The following is a 22,354-nucleotide window of genomic DNA, read 5'->3' on the forward strand; positions in this document are numbered from 1 at the left end:
CTACTACAAGATATAATGAAATGGGAGCGGGTGGTACGCCTATCACAAGATATAATGAAATGGGAGCGGGTGGTAAGCCTACCACAAGATATAATGAAATAGGAGTGGGTGGTACGCCTACCACAAGATATAACAAAATAGGAGCGGGTGGTAAGCCTACCACGAGATGTGAAAAAAAAGTAGAATCTGCCTTTGTTTTCCTTACTTTTGTTAGTGGTTGGATTTTGATTCCTTTATAGTTCTCTTGATAATCTATTCTTACCTGTGATTCCCCGAAGCATGTTTCCCCTTCCCGTCTTTACTTGTTTATTTCTACTTTACTATCCGATGTATATCATATAACTGCACAGGTATTTGGTAGTCTGGTCCTAGCCTCGTCACTTCTTCGCCGAGGTTAGGCTAGGCACTTACCAGTACATGGGGTCAGTTGTGCTGATACTACACTCTGCACTCTTTTGTGCAGACCCCAGTGTTGTGGACTTTAGATCGCAGTGAGATTGATGAATCTCGTTCATCAGGCGACCCGAGGTAGCCCTGCAAGCGCCTGTAGGCCTTGGCGTCTCCTTCTATCTACTTTCCTATTTCTTACACGTATTTCCAGAGATAGTGTTGTATTTAATTCTTTCATACTTTTATGTGTAGTGTTCTTAGACCGTCTGTGAAACTGTGACACCAGTTCTGGGTAGTTGAAACTCAAACAGTTGTATTAGATATTCATGTTCATATGATTTATTGTTTCCTTCTGCTTATATTAAATTCCGTTGTTTAAATGTTATTACTTCGCAATTATTAATGAATATAAAATGGGTAAAAAGAAAAGGTAAATTATTCACTTAGTTGGCTTGCCTAGCTCACACTAGTAGGTGTCATCACGACTCCCGAGGGTGGGAAATCTGGGTCGTGACAAGTTGGTATTAGAGCTCTAGGTTACATGGGTCTCACAGTTCACAGACAAGCTTATTAGAGTCTGAGGGATCGGTACAGAGACGTCTATATTTATCCTCAGAGGCTACAGAGTTAGGAAAAGTTTCACTTCTATTCTTCCCTGTCGTGCGATTTTGTTCTCTCAATACTGAATTGAAACCTCTACTCTTGTCCTTTCACGAATGGCGAGGTCATGTACCGCTTCTTCAGCCGGGCAGCATCACAGACTGGTGATAGATCAGCTACATCTCTGGAGGCTTTGTGGAAGTTGGATAGATTTCACCAAGCTCTTCACTACTACTTTCAGTGGTGCATCTTCTGAGGATCCCCGACATTATCTAGACAACTGTCATGAGGTTCTCAGGAACATGGGGATCGTGGAGACCAATAGGGTCAATTTTGCTACTTTTCACTTGTCTAGATCCGCCAACACCTGTTGGAGGGATTATTGATTGGCTATACCAGTTAGGTCATCAGCTTTGACTTGAGAACAGTTCACGTAGCTATTTCAGGAGAAGTTTCTCCACATCACTCAGAGGGAGGTATTAGAGGTAGAGGTAGAGATGTTAGAGGTGGAGGTGTAGGTATTGTTCTGGTTTGTGGTAGAGAAGCTTTGATTTTATTTTGTGTCGTATTTTGTCATGCCTAGTGATTCTTTGACTTCCCTTGTTTATGTGTCTACGCCAGTGGGTGATTCTATGGTGGTGGATCGCGTCCATTGTTCATGTATAATGGTCATTGGAGGTCTTGAAACTCGTGTAGATTTTCTTCTTCTGGATATGGTTGGTTTGATGTTATATTGGGGATGGACTGTTTATCACCTTACCATGCTATCTTGAATTGTCATGCCAAGACTGTGACCTTAGCTTTACCAGGTTTGCCTCGTTTAGAGTGGAGAGGTACTCCTGGTCATTCTACCCGTAGTGTTATCTCCTATGTGAAGGCTCGACGTATGGTCGAGAATGGGTGTTTGACCTATTTGGCATATGTTCGTGATTCTAGTGTTGAGGTTCCTTCTATTGATTCTGTGCCCGTTGTTCGTGAGTTTCCTAAGGTTTTCCCTTCAGACCTGTCGGGTATGCCACCCAATAGGGATATTGATTTTTGCATTAATCCGGCTCTAGGCACTTAGCCCATTTCTATCTCGATGTATCGTATGGCCCCACCAGAGTTGAAAGAGTTGAAGGAGCAGTTGCAAGACTTGCTTGAGAAAGGTTTCATTAGACCCAGTGTTTCACCGTGGGGTGCGCCGGTGTTGTTTGTTAAGAAAAAGGATGGGTCGATGAGAATGTGTATTGATTACCTGTAGTTGAACAAGATTACAAGCAAGAATAAGTATCCGTTGCCGAGGATTGATGATTTATTCGATCAGCTTCAGGGTACCAAGGTATTTTCAAAGATCGACTTGAGATCTGGCTACCATCAATTGAGGATTAGGGCATCCGATGTCCCTAAGACAGCTTTCCGCACTCGGTACGGGCATTATGAGTTCCTGGTTATGTCATTCGGGTTGACAAATGCCCCGATAGCTTTTATGGATTTGATGAACTGAGTGTTCAGGCCTTATTTAGACTCATTCGTGATAGTCTTCATTGACGATATTTTGATATATTTCCGCAGTCGAGAGGAGCACGAGCAGCATCTCAGAGTGGTTCTTAAGACTCTGAAGGATAGTCAGTTATATGCTAAGTTCTCAAAGTGTTAGTTCTGGTTGAGTTCAGTTGCATTCCTGGGTCATGTTGTGTCAGCAGAGGGTATTCAGGTTGATCCGAAGAAGATTGAGGCAGTCAAGAACTGGCCTAGACCAGCATCAGCTACAGAGATTCAGAGTTTCTTGGGATTGGCAGGCTACTATTGTCGTTCGTGGAGGGGTTTTAATCTATTGCAGCCCCGATGACCAGGTTGACCCAGAAGGGTGCCCAGTTCAGATGGTCGGACGAGTGTGAGGCGAGCTTTCAAAAGCTCAAGATAGCTCTGACTATGGCACCTGTGTTGGTTTTGCCCACAGGTTCAGGGCCTTATACAGTTTATTGTGATGCATCTCGTATTGGACTTGGTGCGATGTTAATGCAGGATGGCAAGGTTATTGCCTATGCTTCGCGGCAGTTGAATATTCATGAGAAGAACTATCCAGTTCATGATTTAGAGTTGGTAGCCATGGTTCACGCGTTGAAGATTTGGAGGCATTATTTGTATGGCGTGGCATGTGAAGTGTTCACGGATCATAAGAGTCTTCATTATTTGTTCAAGCAAAAGGAGTTGAATTTGAGGCAGAGGAGGTGGTTGGAGTTGTTGAAAGATTATGACATCACTATCCTTATATCACCCGGGAAAGGCCAATGTGCTGGCTGATGCCTTGAGTAGGAAGTCAGCCAGTATGGGCAGTCTTGCTTATATTCCGGTCGGTAGAGGACGCTTGGTTTGGATGTTCAGGCTTTGGCCAATCGGTTTGTGAGGTTGGATATTTCTAAGCCCAGATGTATATTAGCTTGCACGGTCGCTAGTTCTTCCTTATTGGTGCGTATCCGTGATCAGCAATTTGATGATCCCCATTTATGTGTCCTTAGAGACACGGTGCAGCGTGGAGGTGCCAAGCAGGTTACCTTAGGTGATGATGGAGTTTTGAGATTGCAGGGTCGAGTTTGTGTGCCTAATGTGGATGGGCTTCGATAGTTGATTTTAGAGGAGGCTCATAGCTCCAAGTACTCTATTCATCTGGGCGCCACGAAGATGTATCAGGATTCGCGGTAGCATTATTGGTGGCGTAGAATGAAGAAGGATATTGTTGCATATGTGGTTTGGTATTTGAATTGTCAGCAGGTTAAGTATGAGCATCAGAGGCCTGGTGGATTGCTTCAGAGGATTGAGCTTCCCGAGTGGAAGTGGGAGCAGATCACTATGGATTTTGTTGTTGGGCTCCCGCAGACTCGAAGGAAGTTCGACGCAGTATGGGTCATTGTTGATAGGCTGACCAAGTCAACGCATTTCATTCTTGTGGCAATCTCCTATTCATCCGAGAGGTTAGCTGAGATCTATATTCGGGTGATTGTTCGTCTTCATGGTGTGCCTGTGTCTATCATTTCGGACCGAGGTACGTAGTTTACCTCGCATTTCTGGAGAGCATTTCAGTGAGAGTTGGGCACTCAGGTGGAGTTGAGTACGGCATTTCATCCTCAGATGGACGGGCAGTCTGAGCGGACTATTTAGATTTTGGAGGATATGCTCTGAGCTTGTGTCATTGACTTTGGAGGTTTGTGGGATCAGTTTTGCCTTTAGAAGAGTTTGCCTACAATAACAGCTACCAGTCGAGTATCCTAGCTACTTATGAGGCTTTATATGGTAGGCGGTTTCGGTCTCCGGTTGGATGGTTTGAGCCGGGAGAGGCTCGGTTGTTGGGTACAGATCTGGTTCAGGAGGCCTTAGACAAGGTTAGGATTATTCAGGATAGGCTTCGTACAGCTTAGTCTAGGCAAATGAGTTATGCAGACCGCAAGGTTCGAGATGTAGCTTTTATGGTTGGTGAGCGGGTATTGCTCCGAGTGTCGCCTATGAAGGGCGTGATGAGGTTTGGGAAGAGGGGAAAGCTTAGCCCTAGGTTCATTGGTCTGTTTGAGATTCTTGATCGAGTGGGAGAGGTGGCTTATAGACTTGCATTGCCGCGGAGCTTATCAGCCGTGCATCCAGTATTTCATGTGTCCATGCTTCGGAAGTATCACGACAATCCATCCCACGTGTTAGATTTCAGCACTGTCCAGTTGGACAAGGACTTGTCGTACGAGGAGGAGCCAGTAGCCATTCTAGACCGGCAGGTTCGTCAGTTGAGGTCTAAGAGTTTCCTTCTGTTCGTGTCCAGTGGATAGGTCAGCCCCTTGAGGCATCGACCTGGGAGTCCGAGTCCGATATGCGGAGCCGTTATCCTCATCTTTTCCCCAACTCAGGTACTTCTTTCTTCTGTTTGTTCGAGGACGAACGGTTGTTTTAGAGGTGGAGAATGTGACGACCCAAAGGGTCATCACTTGTTTTTAATTGCATTCTGTGCTTCTGAGACCTTGAAAACCTCATTAGGGTTGCCTCAATTTGCGTGCACAGTCTGGGCGCGTAGTCGGAAAGCTTAAATATGAAAATCTGTGAAAAATGCTAAGTTTTGATTATAAAATGAGTAAATTTGACTTCGGTCAATATTTTGGGTACACGAACCCGGACACGTGATCCAACGGTCCCGGAGGGTCCGTAGGAAAATATGGGACTTGGGCTTATGCCCGGAATCGAATTCTGAGGTCCCAAGCCCGAGAAATGAATTTTTAAGTGAAATTGTTTTCTAAAATTGTTTAAGGAAATTTGATTAGAACATGGTGGTATCGAGCATTTATTTTGGTTCTGGTGCCCGGTACAGGTATTCTATATGGTTTAAGTCATTTCTATAAAATTTGGTTGAAAACGGAGTCCGTTTGACGTGATTTGGACTTAAATTGCTAAAGTCGATGTTTTATGAAGTTTGAGAAAAATCCTTTGATTTTGAAGTTTGATTCATTGTTTTGAGGTTATTTTGGCAATTTGATCGCACGGATAAGTTCGTATGATGTTGTTGAATTAGTACGTGTGCTTGGTTAGGAGCCCCGAGAGCTCGGGTATGTTTCGGGAAGTTTTTAGTTTAAGAGAAGTTGCAGATTTTCTGCAGTCAGTGCCCAGGAATTTTACCCTTCGCGTTCGTGTGGTCCCCTTCACGAACGCGTAAGGCAAAGATCCCAGGTGGCCAAAGTCTTTTTCGCAAACGCGAAGCTAAGGGGGGAGACCCTTCGCGAACGCGCCCTTCCACTCGCGAACACGTAAGGTTGAGGGGAGAGGCCACCAAGTTGTTAACCGCGAACGCGGTCTCTTGAACGCGAACGTGAGGCTCGAGCAGTTCCTGCTTTGCGAACGCGAAGGCCATTGTAGCCTGACCCATCGCGAACGCGATGCATATTTTCGCCCAGTTATTTTAAAGACCCAAAAACAGAGCACTTACGGGATTTCTCAAAATTTTACAAAACTTCTTCTTCTCCAAAGCTCCTAGGCGATACTTGAAGCACTTTTTCACCAAAACTTCTTGGATTCGATTGGGTTGGAGCCAAATTTGAGAGGAAAAGCGGTGTTTGAGGCTTGAGTTGGCCGTGGAAGTTCGAGGTAAGTGTTTGGTCTAACCTTAGCTTGAAGGTTTAGGAGTTGTGTCCTATTAGCTATTTGCTTCTTGTTGAGTACAACGTATAGGCATGGTGACGAGTATCTATACGTTGGTGTCGAGCATGACCGTGAGTCTTATAGTGTGATTTTCATGATTTTGTTGTATTATTCATGCCTTAGTGAGGATTTATATTTTTGTTGTGTAAAGTTGTGGAAAGAATTGTGACCTATGAATATTGAGGAGCGTTGACTCCAGTTGTATAACGAATTGTGAAAGTATAAGTGATAATTGAAACTCTCTAGTATTGGCTCGAGTTGTGAAGTGAATTGTAAAGTAAAAGTGAGAAAGGGAAGAGATTATCACGTTGCACCCTTGCCGGGCTATTGTTGAGTTATGGTTCCCTTGCATTGTGTTCTTAGTTGATATTACGGATGCTTAGGTTGATGATTCTTTGTATTAGGTGTTGTAATAAGTTTAGTTATAGCTGAAGTAGTCAGATGTTGTAACGAGTTTGGTTATAGCTGAGGTAGTTAGGTGTTGTAACAAGTTTGTTTATAGTTGAGGTAGTTAGGTGTTGTAACAAGTTTGGTTATATCTGAGGTAGTTAAGTGTTGTAGCGAGTTTGGTTATAGCTATTTTTCCAATGCCGGGATGTAATTACTTGTGCCGTCGAATCCCTTATCGGGATAGTGTAGACCTTATTGATCTCTGTCGGGACACTCGTTATAATTGTAAATATTATATATGGATCGGGTTGCACGCTGCAACAATATTATAAATGGGAGCGGGTGGTATGCCTACCACAAGATATAATAAAATGGGAGCGGGTGGTACGCCTACCACAAGATATAATAAAATAGGAGCGGGTGGTATGCCTACCATAAGACATAATGAAATGGGAGCGGGTGGTACGCCTACCATAGATATAATGAAATGGGAGCGGGTGGTACGCCTACCACAAGATATATTGAAATGGGAGCGGGTGGTACGCCTACCACAAGATATAACGAAATGGGAGCGGGTGATACGCCTACCACGAGATATGAAAAGAAAGTGGAATCTGCCTTTGTTTTCCTTGCTCTTATTAGTGGTTGGATTTTGATTCCTTTATAGTTCTCTTGATAATCTATTCTTACCTCATATTCCTCGAAGCATGTTTCCCCCTCCCGTCTTTACTTGTTTATTTCTGCTTTACTTTCCGATGTATATCGTATAACTGCACAGGTATTTGGTAGTCTAGTCCTAGCCTCATCACTACTTCGCCGAGGTTAGGCTAGGCACTTACCAGTACATGGGGTCGGTTGTGGTGATACTGCACTCTGCACTCTTTTGTGCAGTCCCCAGTGTTGTGGACTTTGGATCGCAGTGAGATTGCTGAATCTCGTTTATCAGGCGACCCGAGGTAGCCCTGCAGGCGTCCGTAGGCCTTGGCGTCTCCTTCTATCTACTTTCCTGTTTCTTACACGTATTTCCAGAGAAAATGTTGTATTTAATTTTTTTAGACCTTTATGTGTAGTGTTCTTAGACCGTCTGTGAAACTGTGACACCAGTTCTGGGTAGTTGAGACTCAAACAGTTGTATTAGATATTCATGTTCAGATGATTTATTGTTTCCTTCTGCTTATATTAAATTCCGTTGTTTAAATGTTATTACTTCGCAATTATTAACGAATATAAAATGGGTAAAAAGAAAAGGTAAATTGTTCACTTAGTTGGCTTGCCTAGCTCACACTAGTAGGCGGCATCACGACTCCCGAGGGTGGGAAATCCAGGTCGTGATAGATTCCGACAATAGGGGAAATCATAACTTTAGACCTCCTTAATCTTGTCTCCAATCCTTATCCTTGTTAATTGATAGTTTTACTGTTTTCTAGTATTTGTTAATATTAGATAAAAATAAATATTATAATCTTTATAATTAAGAAATTGTTTGGACTTGTGTTTCTTAACGATATTGAACAACTGTAGCTAAACCTTAGTTCTGTGTTGGATTTGACTCCGGACTTGTAAACCAGATTGTATTTGCAACGACCGCTTAGTCCTTTTTATAAGGCATAGTTGGGCGTGATCAGTTACTTACCTCAAGCCAAGCCAAAATCCTACTCCACTGATGTCCTTGCCTCTTGAATCGACCTCTAAACGTCTCGAATCTAGTCAAAAGCAATACAATGCCATTAATATAGGCCAAAGAACCAATTCTATAAGAAAAATTACTTAATTGGACACAAATCCCAAAATTCACTCAAACCCTCCCCCCTGGTCCCACGTCTCGGAATCCGAAAAAAATAAAAAAACTAGAAAGCCCATTCACTCACGAGTCCATACATATGAAATTCATCAAAATCCGACTCCATTTGGTCCCTCAAATCCTCAATTCAAACTCTTCAAAATCCCAAGTCCTAACCCCTCATTTTCACCCCTAATTTCACTAATTAATTGATAAAACAATGGGAAAACACCATAGATAGGAGTATTAGAGCTCAAGCAACTTAACACACTGAAAAACCCTTGAATCTCCCTTCAAAATCACTCCAAAAGCTCCAAAAACCGACCTGAAAATGGTAAAGATGAACCAAAATTCACGAAGGATTCGATTTATACTTTCTGCCCAGGCGTTTCGCACCTACGGCCTAAATTGCGCACCTGCAGTGCTGCTTCTGCACCCAAACATCTGTATCTGCAGAAATCACTTAAGTCCTCAAAGTCGCACCCACGCCCCAGGTCTCGCATCTGCGACTCCAGTCCTGGCCTTCCATTTCCGATTTGCGGCTACCCCACCGCACCTGCAACCTCGCACTTGCGGCTCCCCATCCGCAGGTGCGGAAACACCAGCAACTTCAGAAATAAGCAGCAACAGCTATCTCACAACACCAAAAATTAATTCGTTAACCACCCGAGGCCCTCGGAAACTCGACCAAACATACCAACAAGTCATATATCAACATACGAACATATGCGAACCATCGGAACGCTCAAAAAAATATCAAAACACCAAATTAACCTCGGGTTCAAGCCTAAGAACTTCTAAACTTCCAAATTCCGCAACCGATGTCGAAACCTATCAAATCACCTCCGAATTACCTGAAATTTTGCACACACATCACAAATGATACTACGAACCTACTCAAACTTCTGGAATTCCATTTCGACCCCGATATTAAAAGCCGACCAAAATTGCCAAATTTTCAACTTTCGACATATAAGCCTAATTCTATCACGAACCTCCAAATTACATTCCGGACGCGCTCCCAAGTCCAAAATCACCTAACGGAGCTAACCGAACCATAAAATTCACATCCGAGATCGCTTACTTATAAGTCAACATCCGGTACTTTTTCCAACCTACTTCTAAATAGGAGACTAAGTGTCTCATTCCACTTTGAAACCACTCCGGACCCGAACCAACTAACACGATACGATAAAATACAGCTGAGGAATACAAAAGGAAGCAGAAATGGAAAAAACAGGGTTTTAACTCACGAAACGACCGGTCGAATCGTTACAATCAATATTTCGATTAGTTTAGTTAGTGATATAACATTTGTAATTATTGATAATATATTGTATGAGTTAATAACATGTTATATTATTGTATCTTACCTAATATCTATTTATAGTCAGTGTTCTTGGTGTGTGTGTTTTTTCATCTTACTCCAATCATGACCAAAACTCTTGTTTTTGATATCAATATACATCATGAAAGTACAACTTATAGTTACCCATGTGAAAAAAATATGTTGCAGCAATTACATGCCAATGTTGGGAGTTGGGACTGTGCTTTAGTTATTGTCATTGAAAAATATAAACGTACTTATAATTATTTTCTGCTGAATTTAAAAGAGTATTCTTTATTTTTCGGAAGAGAAATTAAATTCTTGGGATAAGTAAATACTTGGAAGCATTTTGTCCTATCATTATATCATGTACCATTGCATAGGCCATTTGAAGTATCCAAATTCCTTAGTAAAATGATTGATGCCTTTTTCTTTTAATTATTAACATGATTGATGCATTTTTCTTGTAACTAGTCTTAGGAATGCACGTTGCGCGTGTTTCTTATCTTAATAAATTATTTTTTGTAAGAAAATTACATATATATATTTAAATTATATTTGAATTATAAAATAAAATGTAAGCTGCTGAAATTGATGAATATTGATCATATATAGCTAACTCAATAAAGGAAAAAACTTTATTCATAGATGTCCTCAATCATTATTCAATATATTCACCTTAAAAATTATTCTAATTTTATAATTCTATCAGATGAATTTCACGAGTTATTATACTTCCTTTTTAGACAAGTGGGGTTGCTCTGATGGTAGGCAACCTCCACTTCCAACCAAGAGGTTGTGAGTTCGAGTCTCCCCAAGAGCAAAGTGGGAAATTCTTGGAGGGAAGGATGCCAGAGGTCTATTTGGAAACAGCCTCTCTACCCCATGGGGGTAAGGTCTGCGTACACACTACCCTCCCCAGACCCCACTAAGTAGAATTATACTGGGTTGTTGTTGTTGTTTTATTGTACTTCCTTTTTAGTTTCAATAAAGCACAAAACCCTTGAAGATTTAAAAAAAAAAATTGAAAATATTTTTCATAAGTTATTCTCAGGTTCATTCAAGAAGAAAAAGACATGATTAATTAGTTGTACTTTTATTATGTTTCTTTAAAGATATTCAAATAATATAAATTAAAACAATGGAATCCTATGTCTTCTTTGTATCCCTTTGAAGGTTTCAATGTTATCCAAGCAGTGAGGTTCTAATTCATAAGATAAGAAGAAAAAAGAATTTATGAGTTACATAACTTTGTCGAAATATGCGGGCAAAAAAAGCATTACTAAATATGAAATTTAATAGATGAAAAAAATATGAAATTTTACGGGGCAAACAAATTATAGTGAAAAGTTATTGAATCCATTGATTGTGTAGGTACATATTAATTTAGATTTTTTTTTTATATATCATCCATTTTGAAGATCTAAATACTCGTACTTTCTACATAGTTCACATAAGAAAAGATTTAATAAGTACGACTTTAATTAATTTGAAGTCCTAAATATTAATAAAATATTTAAATTATATTTTATTCAATAAAAAGTTTATCTTTATAGGTAAAATATCAATTAACATTTTTTTTGTTGAGATTTCTTGTTTTTATAATAGATTTAGGCTTGTACGATTAGTATGATTAAATATACTATCAAATAATTATTTTAGGTACTTAATTGAACATGCGTTGATTATTTGTATGATTAAAATAAAATTTTTTAATGCATGTTTAATTATAAAATAATTTTTATTTAGATGTTCTTGTATATAATAATGTTAATTTAACATTTGAGTTGATGTCCTCATATTTCGGTTTAATTAGAAATCAAATGAAGGCACATATAATCTCGTTCTAGTCTTGGTTTATAAGTATTACACTAAGTATGGATTTTCTAATTAGTACAATTTATATAAGGTAAAGTATTAATTGATATTATGTCCTCAATATTAGAACTTTTTACATAGCTTAATAAAGATAGATTTAATATGCAAAATTTTAATTGATTTCAATGTCCTAAATATTAGGAGAGCAACTTAAATTATAATTTTGTCTATTGTGAAAGCTATTTTTGAAGGGTAAAAAAGACGAACGACATTTCGTTAATAGCCTTTGTGCTTTTAATATAGTATAGATAATTTAAAGATTATTTGTATGTAATCACGCATGTATGAAAAAGAAATAGTATCTTATTTGGTGTTTGTATTTTCAATTAGTGACTACTAATGTGGAGACGTAACTTTGTGCTTATTCCGTGTGCGCGCTACATATTGGACGTTTATGCATTTATAAAAAAGAGCTATTGGAGCAAGCAAAATTTGCAAAATATTATAGGATGGGCCGATGTCACAAGCATCGTGCTCACCCCATATTTTGAGATATGCTCAAAAGATAGTGAAGTACAAGCTTACCTATACAAAGAATTTCTATAGCATATGTTTGGAACCCTCAAAGAAAGGTATGGACAAAAGAAAAAGCAAGGAAAGAAAATTTCCAAAAATTCTAAAACTAAACGAAACAAAAACCAAAGAGGAAAAGCCCCCGTAAGGCAAGAATCTCAAATAATCTAAACCTAAAAGGAAGCACACGACAGTTTAAAACTATCAAACACAAAATTAAAATGATCTTAAATTAATGAAATATTCAAGGGATATGAGTTAGAATGCCTAACCAATTTTATATGATAAATGCAACGATCCAAACAACCTATACAACATTTGTATATGAGTGAATTTTAAACCAATGACCATATATGAAATATTGCAAACAAAATCATAATTAGCAAATATTCAATGTGGAGTTGTCACTTAATAATGCATGAACGACCATTATTACATAACTTTAAAAATATAATAAAATTTACCTCAAATCACAAAAAATTACTTATGAGGACATCAATGCTATGAGCAGTTTATGACAAAGAATATAGGATGGTGACTTCTTTTATAGAAATGGTTAGCTCCTCCTTATTCTAAACTGTTTTAGTATACCAAATTGAATCCTACACAAAAAAAAAAAACAATAGAAATTGCGTCCTAAACAAACACAAAAAGGACAATGAACAAAAGACTTACCGTACTAAGGATCCTAAAACTAAAGGAAACAAAAAACAACGAAAAAAAAATAATCCAAGAATCCTAAAACTAAAGGAAACAAAAATAAAAGAGAAAAAAAACTCGTACGGCAAGTATGTCAAACAACAAGAATTTTAAATCTAAAAGGAAGCACATGATAATTTTTAATTTTGCTAAAAAATAACAATTAGTGATTAGAATTACAAGTATATCCAACATATAATGTACTTACAAAGGGTAAAAAAGGTGAACAATATTTCGATAGAGCCTTCGTACTTGTAATATAGTATAAATAAATATAAATAAATAAATATAGATATAGATATAGATAACAACATACTGAGTTCATATAGGGTGTTTGATTTTTAAAACATCACATCAAGTATTTTTTGGAAAAATAAACTATTGAAAGATGGTTTCACAAAAAGTAAAAACATATAGCATACTACTCTCCTTTTAATATAACTAGTATTTGTACCCGCGCGATGCGCGGAGAATTAAAAAGAATAATTTACACTGTATATTTTAATTTATTAGTGTTGATATCATCTTTACAACCAAACATTAAATATATTTTGAGATTCCAGTAAAACTTTTATTCAGCCGCCCTAATAGATATTCCATGAAAAATAATGATACTACTGTCACACCTCCTTTTTACCTACACCCCCGAAAGGGGATATAGTATAAGGGAGTTTTTCCAATTAAAGAACAATCGAAACGGGATTTATTATAAAGATTCAGAGTCGCCACTTGGGAGATTTATGGTGTCCCAATTCACCGGTTTAATCCCGAATCGAGGAAAAGTTTGACTCTGTTTAACAGTCCGCGAACCAAAAATCCGAGCAAGGAATTCTGTTAACCCGAGAGAAGGTGTTAGGCATTCCCGAGTTCCGTGGTTCTAGCACGGTCACTCAACTGTTATATTCGGCTTGATTATCTGATTTTAGTACATGTTCAAACATATGTGCATTTTCAATCTTAGCCGCTTTTTATTCATTTTTATGAATATTGCAACGCTGTTAAAACATGTCTTGAACCGCGTCACATAAATGCACCCGCTGTCCTCGACATATTTTAACATTGTTGAGATTTGGATTTGGGTCACATAAATGCGCACCCGAGTTTTAGGAAGGTAATATTATTAAATGATGCGCCTAAAGCAACTACGCGTTTTAACTTTGCGAGGGCCAGGGAAAATTTGCTAAATGGCACGCGTCGAATTCTAAACAAATGGTTTCTAAACTAACTTATGAGGTCCATAAATTATAACTTGTCTAATATGGCTCGCCTCAAGTCTAAACCAAAGTTCAATTAACTAGCTAAGGCTTAACGTGATTTGAATTTAAACTAAACAGACGTATAAGCTAGCCTTGGGAACCAGAAAAATAAAATGAAGCCCGTATTTGGCTATGCGAGAAACTCGATCGACCAACAGGCCCAATTAGCATTTATGCGAGCATGCTCGTTGAGAACCCAAAAGGAAAAATAGGTTCGAGTGAAGCCTGTACTTGAAAGCCAAGAGAGAACGTTGTGCCAATGCTATGGAGACCAGATGCACGTTCTGACATGATTAATTAAGAAGGATCACCCATTATGTATAGAGCTTAGAATTAAACAATTAGGGGCAGACTTTTGCAAATGTAGACAAATACAAAGCATGTTTTTGATATTCAAATCCCTCCCAAGATGGCAGCACTCTTTAAGGTCATGAGAACCCAAACATATTCATTTAGACTCTGGCAAACAAACACAACGTCTCCTTCCAATAACTAAATCTCATTCCAAATAGCCTTAAACAAATGGTTAATTTCAAGTGCATACATTACTCCACACCTAATAATATTCAACCTCTGAGATTACTCAATTTTGAAAGTGTTTACAGAATAATATGCAATCTTTCACACTATGTCCCTGAACTCTCTCCTTACGATAGAACAGACTTCAAGACTACAAACACTCATTTCACAGGACATTAAACAGTGAATTGATTCCTGCCCGAAACTTTTAAGCAAGACTAATGGGTAAATTAAACTATTCTTAACATGGATCTATATATCACAAGTCAGACCTTTTTCTTCAATCAACACTTAACAAGCAAACCTTAGATCACATCACAATTCCCTTCAAATAGAAAATTACACTTGTCATTTTGCAAATTCTATATGAAATCGTCACACTGACTCTCAATAGAAATAAAAAAAATGATAGCATAACCAGCACAAACCATCTGTTGCACTATCTCTAACAGTCCCAAGTCAAACATAGGCATACAAACTCGACTGCCTAAATCAGAGATTAAGCAGAAAACACAGTGAATCAAGCTATTAAGACATCATGCAAATGAGGAACTCTTAAAGGGCACAAATTCATTTCTACAGTACAACAATTAGGCTAGCATGTATAATATAAGATCTATTACAGATCATTCAAAGAATTAGAAGAAGAGAATGAAGGAAAATCTAGAAAAAAACAAAACAACTTGTATTCAATCTGGCCTCAACTCGAAGTACATGTTCTTAGTCACTCGTTGACAATGATTTGAAGTAATACCTGGTAATGATCAAGGAAAACAAAAGAGGTGAAGAATCAGCAACACACAGCAGCAGAAATCAAGTTAGCCCAGCAATGAAACAGTAACAGAATCAGCAAGTCAAGCCTCAGATTTTCAAACCCAAATTCTGATGTTCAAAAATCCAAATACACCATTTCTGCTGAACCCTTTCAAATCTGACTTCTCACAAGGGAATTAAAACTTGAAATCAAGCAGAAAACTTAACAATTCCAGTATTTTTTTTAAAAAAAAAGGACTTCAGCCGTTTTCAATTTTTGCAGATTTTTCTTTCTTCAAATCTTTTCAGCTCTCCAATCTCTTAGGTCTTTCCTCCTCTTTTGAAAGGCAAGAAATGATGCCTTTATAGGAAATCAAAGTAGGGCAGACTTCAGATTGTGATTTTGCACTTAGCCCTCTTTTAATTTCCATTTTTGCTCAGGAAACCTTAGTTTAAAATCAGATTTACCAACTAGCCCCCACCCCAGCTTTCTAGAAGCTTCCCTAGTCAGTTACAAAGAGATTCCCAAGCCTAGACTACCCAAATTACCCCCTATGATCCTGTTATTACCCTTCTAACCAAACAGAGCCTAGGTCCAATTGACCCCAGTTAATGGGTCCAAATAAATCTAATTCAGTTCTTTTTGGGTTCAGTTTTAGGTATCGATTGAAATCAATCAAAGACTCAACATTTTAAAAAGAAAATCTGACCTAAGATTAACCAAGAGAAAGAGACACGACAACTTTTAAACCACAACCCAAAACCCAAAAGAGAAAAAAAAGAAAATAACTCACCCTATTCTAAACAGAAAACCAGATAATTATGTTGACCAACAAACGGGTCGTGCATGCATAACAACAGACATGCTATGGAGAAGCAGAAACACAAACACAGAAACGAGATGAAGCAGGATGACTTTAAAAAAATAGAAAAATACACGAGAAGATCCAACAGAGATGTAAAAATACCTAATGGACTGGCCAAGCCTTGCAGCTCTTTCTCAAACCCTCGATTCCGACCGAAAAGGGCCTCAATCACATGTTCTCTGATGAAAACACATGACCAAGGTCCGTTTTGGTCTTAATCAACACCGAATCTGCCGCTTCTGGAGTTTGACATTTTTAGGTCTCACTTTCAACTTAAGATTCGACGAGCTCGGGGCAGATTCGAAGGAAAGTGGTTGTGGATTTTGTATGAGGGGATTATAGGTGTTGTAGGGTGTTAGTTTGGGGCTGTTTGGGAACCGCGCCGCCGGCGACAAATGGTGGAAACCAGGGCGACGTCGCTAGGGTTTCTATTGGGGACGATGAGGATGAGTTTTTGGAAATGGGACGGGGGCAAAAGGATTCAGACATTATTATATTAATCAAACCCCACTTCCGGACCGTTAGATCAGCAGGGATCAACGGTCCCGATCAAAAGAACAAAACAACGTCGTTTTGATTATGAAGGCTGGACCGGGTATTAGGGACGAGTTTTGGGCCGGGTAAAGGGTAATTTGGACGGGTCTAAGGGGAAATTAGTCTGGGCCTGGGGACATGGCCCGATTGCCTAAATTTTTTTCCTTTTTTCATTATTTCCTTTTTTTTTCAATTCATTTTTTCTTTAAAAATTCTTTTTCTTTTTCCAAAATTTAAAAATTAAACCCTAAATTAAATCCTAAACCCAATTATCCTACCACATTAAATTAATTAACCCTAATAATTGTTACTACCAATAATGAAAAACCAAATTAAAGGGAAAAACTATCAACATTCAAAATTAAAATTAAAAGTGCAAATAAACTATTTTTGGGATTTTCCCATTAATTTTCTAATTAATCCTAAAAATGTAAAGTTAAACTTAAATGCAAATGCAACATATTTTGTATTTTTCACTAATTAAACAAAAAAAAAAATGCACAAACAAATGCAAACAATTATCAGAAAGTGCCACGAAAATCCCCAAAATTGCAAACACTGACAGAAATTATTTTGTTTTGAGTTTGTTGGAGTAATAAATATAGGACAAAAATCACGTGCTCACAGCTACCCCTCTTTGCGCGGAAACACGAAGAGTTTTCGTGCAAAGATAAGTGAGCGGATACGAGCGATTTTTGCCCGTTTGAATACTCCGTGGGAACCATTTTTGAAAAAACTGACCGCACCCTACTTCCTAGGTTGCCTACATATCCTTGGCTATAAAGGAATCAGGTCAGTGTAGTTCGGGAATGTTTGGTAGCTGGGACTACCAAGAAGCTGTGATTTCACTGTTGCTGTTGTTGTTGCTACTGCTTGCTGAACCCCTTTATGACACCATGTCAACATAAAACAAAAATCTAGACTAGGCTATGATCTATGGATTATAAAAGTCCTATCTATATCTTCAAACTTGCTCTTGTGTTTCTTGTTGCCTTGTTGTCCTCCATTCTCTCGGAGACATCCATTTGTTGCCACCTTGAATTGTAAACTGAGATGTTTTCCCCTTCTTCAGGTGGGTGCCTGACTGCTGAACTTGATATGTATTCCCATGCTATCCAGGCGGGCTCCTGACTTCAAAACGTGAATGTATTCCCATGCTATCCAGGCGGGCTCCTGACTTCAGCAAAATAGACAAAAAAAAAATCTGCCCCAGTTTGGGTATATGGGCCCATGTGTAAGTGTAAAACGAACCACATTGCTGAATATCAATAAAGACAAAACAAAGAATTTGAAATCTAAAATTTAAATTGTACTCCCTTGTTCTCCAGGCGGGCTCCTGACTGCTGCATTTGAAAGTATTCCCTACTCTCCAGGCAGGCTCCTGACTTCTGACTTAAAATGTATTCCCTGCTCTCCAGGCGAGCTCCTGATTTCAAAAATAGACAAAACAAAGAATTTGAAAGCTAAAACTTAAATTGTACTCCCTTGTTCTCCAGGCGGGCTCCTGACTACTGCGCTTGAAAGTATTCTCTGCTCTCCAGGCGGGCTCCTGACTTCAACTTGAAATGTATTCCCTGCTCTCCAGGCGGGCTCCTGACTTCAACAAAATAGACAAAAACAAAGAAAATTTTTCTACCCCAGTTTGGTGGCTGGGCACAGATGTGAGTGTAAAACTGAATCATATTACCAAGTATTACTAAGAATTTGACAACTAGGTCCCATTATTCAGGGGGGTCCTGACAACTCTTAACTAAACGACAATTTTAAATCTAAGTTATATCTTCTACAGGTATGACTTCTGCTAAATCTTGCTATCTAAGAGAATCTTTAAACTACTCCCCATTATCCAGGAGGGTCCTGAAAAAGTCAAACTTTATCTTAAGAGTGACAACTTTTATGACTGAATTATACTACCCTTACAGCAGAATTTACGCTAAATGTTGTTATCTAATCGAAACCCTAAAGCTAAGTCCCATTATTCAGGAGGGTCCTGGAAACTCCTAATTGCGTCCTATCTCGAACATGCAAACTTCTAAACCGACTTATATTCCTTTGGGATATATTTATGCTAGATTATGTTATTTCTGAACTTTGAACTAGGTCCCATTTTTCAAGAGGGTCCTGAAAATTAAAAATCAAACCTGTTTGGTGACTTCCTATCTTTATGGAGGGTTTCTCTGAAACAACTGAAATTTTTTGCCCCTGTTTCAATCAAAGAAAATTTTGTCAGTTTAAAATGGTAGTTAGCTGATGGCATTCTTGCTGAAGATCTTTCTGCTGCATTGTTTTGTTCTGACTGGCTTCCCCGAACTGGTCCTGAACCGCTTTGACTTTCTGACTAACTTTCAAACCCCTATGACCTTTGACGAACCGAGTGTTCTATACCCGTACTGTTGTTTTGCCTCTGACCCCTTTATCTGAACCTTTGCATCCCCTATGACATTACCAGTCCCTTCTACCGATGAGACTTCCGGTGATTCATTGTACCCTCCCCTTACATCGTGTTATCCTTAGTATGGTCCGACCATGATGTGCTTTGCAATTTTGGAAGTTGGTAGTGAGTTTTGACTTGCTTTGAACACGACTGACATTGAAACATCTTAGATAGATAAACCCAAAAGAAATGAAATACAATGACTTTGCAGGTTAAGGATAAGAAGAATCCAAAACCAGATGACTGCTACAAAAGGAAAAGAAAAAGAAACTTATCTGAGTGGAGTAGCTGGTACCAATGATCATGACATGCATTTCGGATTAATCGGCCCAATCTGTCCGACCAATCGACTTTCAGTTACCGTACTTCGTTGCCCCAGAATTTCCATGACCTGATTACTTTACCCAAACCTTGACCTTGTTCATCCTGCGGCGCCTTGAAAGGTTTTCACCAGCAAACCTCTTTCATTCGTTCATCTCTCAACTCACTTTCGCCTTACTGTGCCCGTGACGGTTTTTACCAATAAGACTCTCTCATTCTTTGCTTTTTCTCAGCTCCCGCCGCCTCATGGTGCCCGTGAGAGTTTTCACCAATAAGACTCTCTCATTTTTTATTTCTCTCAACTCCCGTCGCCTTATGGTGCCCGTGAGGGTTTTCACCAATAAGACTCTCTCATTTTTATTATTTATTATTTTTTATATATTTTTTTTATGCTTGAACCAGAGTGTTGCCCCTGACATGTATTACCTTTACCTGCTTGACTTGGCGTTTCTCAAAGACTGATCAGAAGGTCTTTCTTTGGACCGTAATGTGGGCTTTTGGACAGGGTTAGAAGGAAAGGGTATAAAAGGCTCAAAACAATTCAAATGGGTTAGAATTACAACTTTCGGAATCAGGTTTCTTACAACAACCACAACTTTTGCCCAGTTTCTTACTTGGGGACTTTTGGATTTTTATTTTTTTTTTATTTTTTTTATGAGACCGAACCGTGAGGCTTCCTACGTATCCTTAAAAGGAATCAGGTCAGATGTAGTTCATGTCATAGAAATTACTTCGTTGTTGTGATTTTTCTTTTCTCTCTTTCTTTTCTTTCTCTCTCTTTTTTTCTTCTGTTATTCTTCTTTTCTTCTTTCTTTTTCTCTCTTTTTCTTTTCTTGCTTTTCTCTTTTCTTTTCTTTTCTTTTTCTTTCTTCTCTCTTTTCATTTTTCTTCCCCTTTTCATTTCTTGTTCATTCTTTCTTTTTCTTTTCACTTACTTATCCTCCGCACTTACGTTTCTGAATTGTGCCATTGATCCCGAAAGAGGGGTATGAAAGAAAATAAATAAGGCTCAAAAGGGGTGACAAGGGATAAAGTGTTTAGATAGCAGAACAAAACGCCTTCGTCATTTCAACCTTCAAAATATGCCAAATACAAGCAAGTACAATCAAAGAAAGAAATCATACATAGTATCTCTTGACTGCATCGGAATTGATAGTCATTTCTACACATTTGCCTTCTATATCTGTCAAATACAATGCGCCATTGGACAACACTCTAGTTACAACAAATGACCCCTGCCAGTTTGGGGCGAACTTTCCTTTTGCTTCAGCCTGATGAGGCAAGATACGTCTCAACACTAGTTGACCCACTTCGAACTTCCGTGGACATACCTTCTTGTTATATGCTCTCGCCATTCTCTGTTGGTGCAATTGGCCATGACATACTGCCGCCAATCTCTTTTCATCAATCAGACTTAATTGCTCCAAGCGGGTTTTGACCCATTCAACGTCATCAATTTCTGCCTCAGCAACAATACGAAGGGATGGGATTTCAATTTCTGCGGGTATTACTGCCTCCGTGCCATACACCAACAAATAAGGAGTAGCCCCTACTGAAGTGCGAACAGTAGTGCGATAACCCAGCAATGCAAACAACAACTTTTCATGCCACTACCTAGAACCTTCCACCATTTTTCGAAGTATCTTCTTTATATTCTTGTTGGCTGCCTCGACTGTGCTATTCCCCTTAGGGCGATATGGGGTGGAATTGCGATATATAATCTTAAACTGCTGACATGTTTCCGTCATCAGATGACTGTTGAGATTAGCGCCATTGTCCGTGATGATCACCTTCGGAATCCCAAACCGACAGATGATATTTGAATGCACAAAATCGACCACTGCTTTCTTGGTCACAGATTTGAAAGTTTTTGCTTCAACCCACTTGGTGAAATAATCAATGGCTACCAGAATAAACCTGTGTCCGTTTGATGTTGCTGGTTCGATTGGCCCAATGACATCCATGCCCCAAGCAACAAAAGGCCATGGTGTAGACATTGTATGTAATTCAGATGGTGGAGAATGAATCAAATATCTGTGCACTTGGCACTGATGACATTTACGCACAAAACTGATGCAATCCCACTCCATAGTGAGCCAGTAATAACCTGCTCGGAGAATCTTCTTTGCCAGAACGTACCCACTCATATGCGGTCCACAAACTCCGAAATGTTCCTCGGTCATGATAGCTGTGGCCTGTCTTGCATCTATGCATCTTAGCAATCCCAAATCTAGAGTTCTTTTGTACAATACCCCTCCACTAAAGAAAAATCCACTTGCCAACCGTCGAATTGTTCTTTTCTGATCACCTGTGGCCTGTACCGGGTACACCCATCCTGATGTATTCTTTGATATCATGGAACCATGGCTCCCCATCAAGTTCTTCTTCCACCACATTACAGTAAGCGTGTTGATCACGGACCTGAATCTGCAAAGGGTCCACGTGAGCCTTATCTGGATGATGTAGCATTGATGCCAGAGTAGCCAAAGCATCTGCAACTTCATTATGGATCCTCGGGATATGCTTGAATTCTATCGACTGAAACCATTGGCAAAGGTCATGCAAACATTGTCTGTATGGTATGAGTTTCAAATCCAGTGTTTCCCATTCTCCCTGAATTTGGTGCACTAGGAGGTCTGAGTCACCCCAGACCAAGACTTCCTGGACACCTATATCCACAGCTAACCTCAAACCCAGAATGCACGCCTCGTACTCAACCATGTTGTTGGTACAGTAAAAACGAAGTTGAGCCGTAACAGGGTAGTGTTACCATATTTCATAAATGCTCCTATTCCCACACCCTTCATGTTTGCAGCCTCATCAAAGAAAAGTTTCCATCCCAACTTCTCAACTTGTTCCAACTCATCAACATGCATCACCTCTTCGTCAGGGAAATAAGTTTTCAAATGTTCATAATCTTCATCAACCGGATTCTCGGCCAAA

This window comes from Nicotiana tabacum, chromosome 20 (genome assembly GCF_000715075.1).
Source record: "Nicotiana tabacum cultivar K326 chromosome 20, ASM71507v2, whole genome shotgun sequence".
Lineage (NCBI taxonomy): Eukaryota > Viridiplantae > Streptophyta > Magnoliopsida > Solanales > Solanaceae > Nicotiana > Nicotiana tabacum.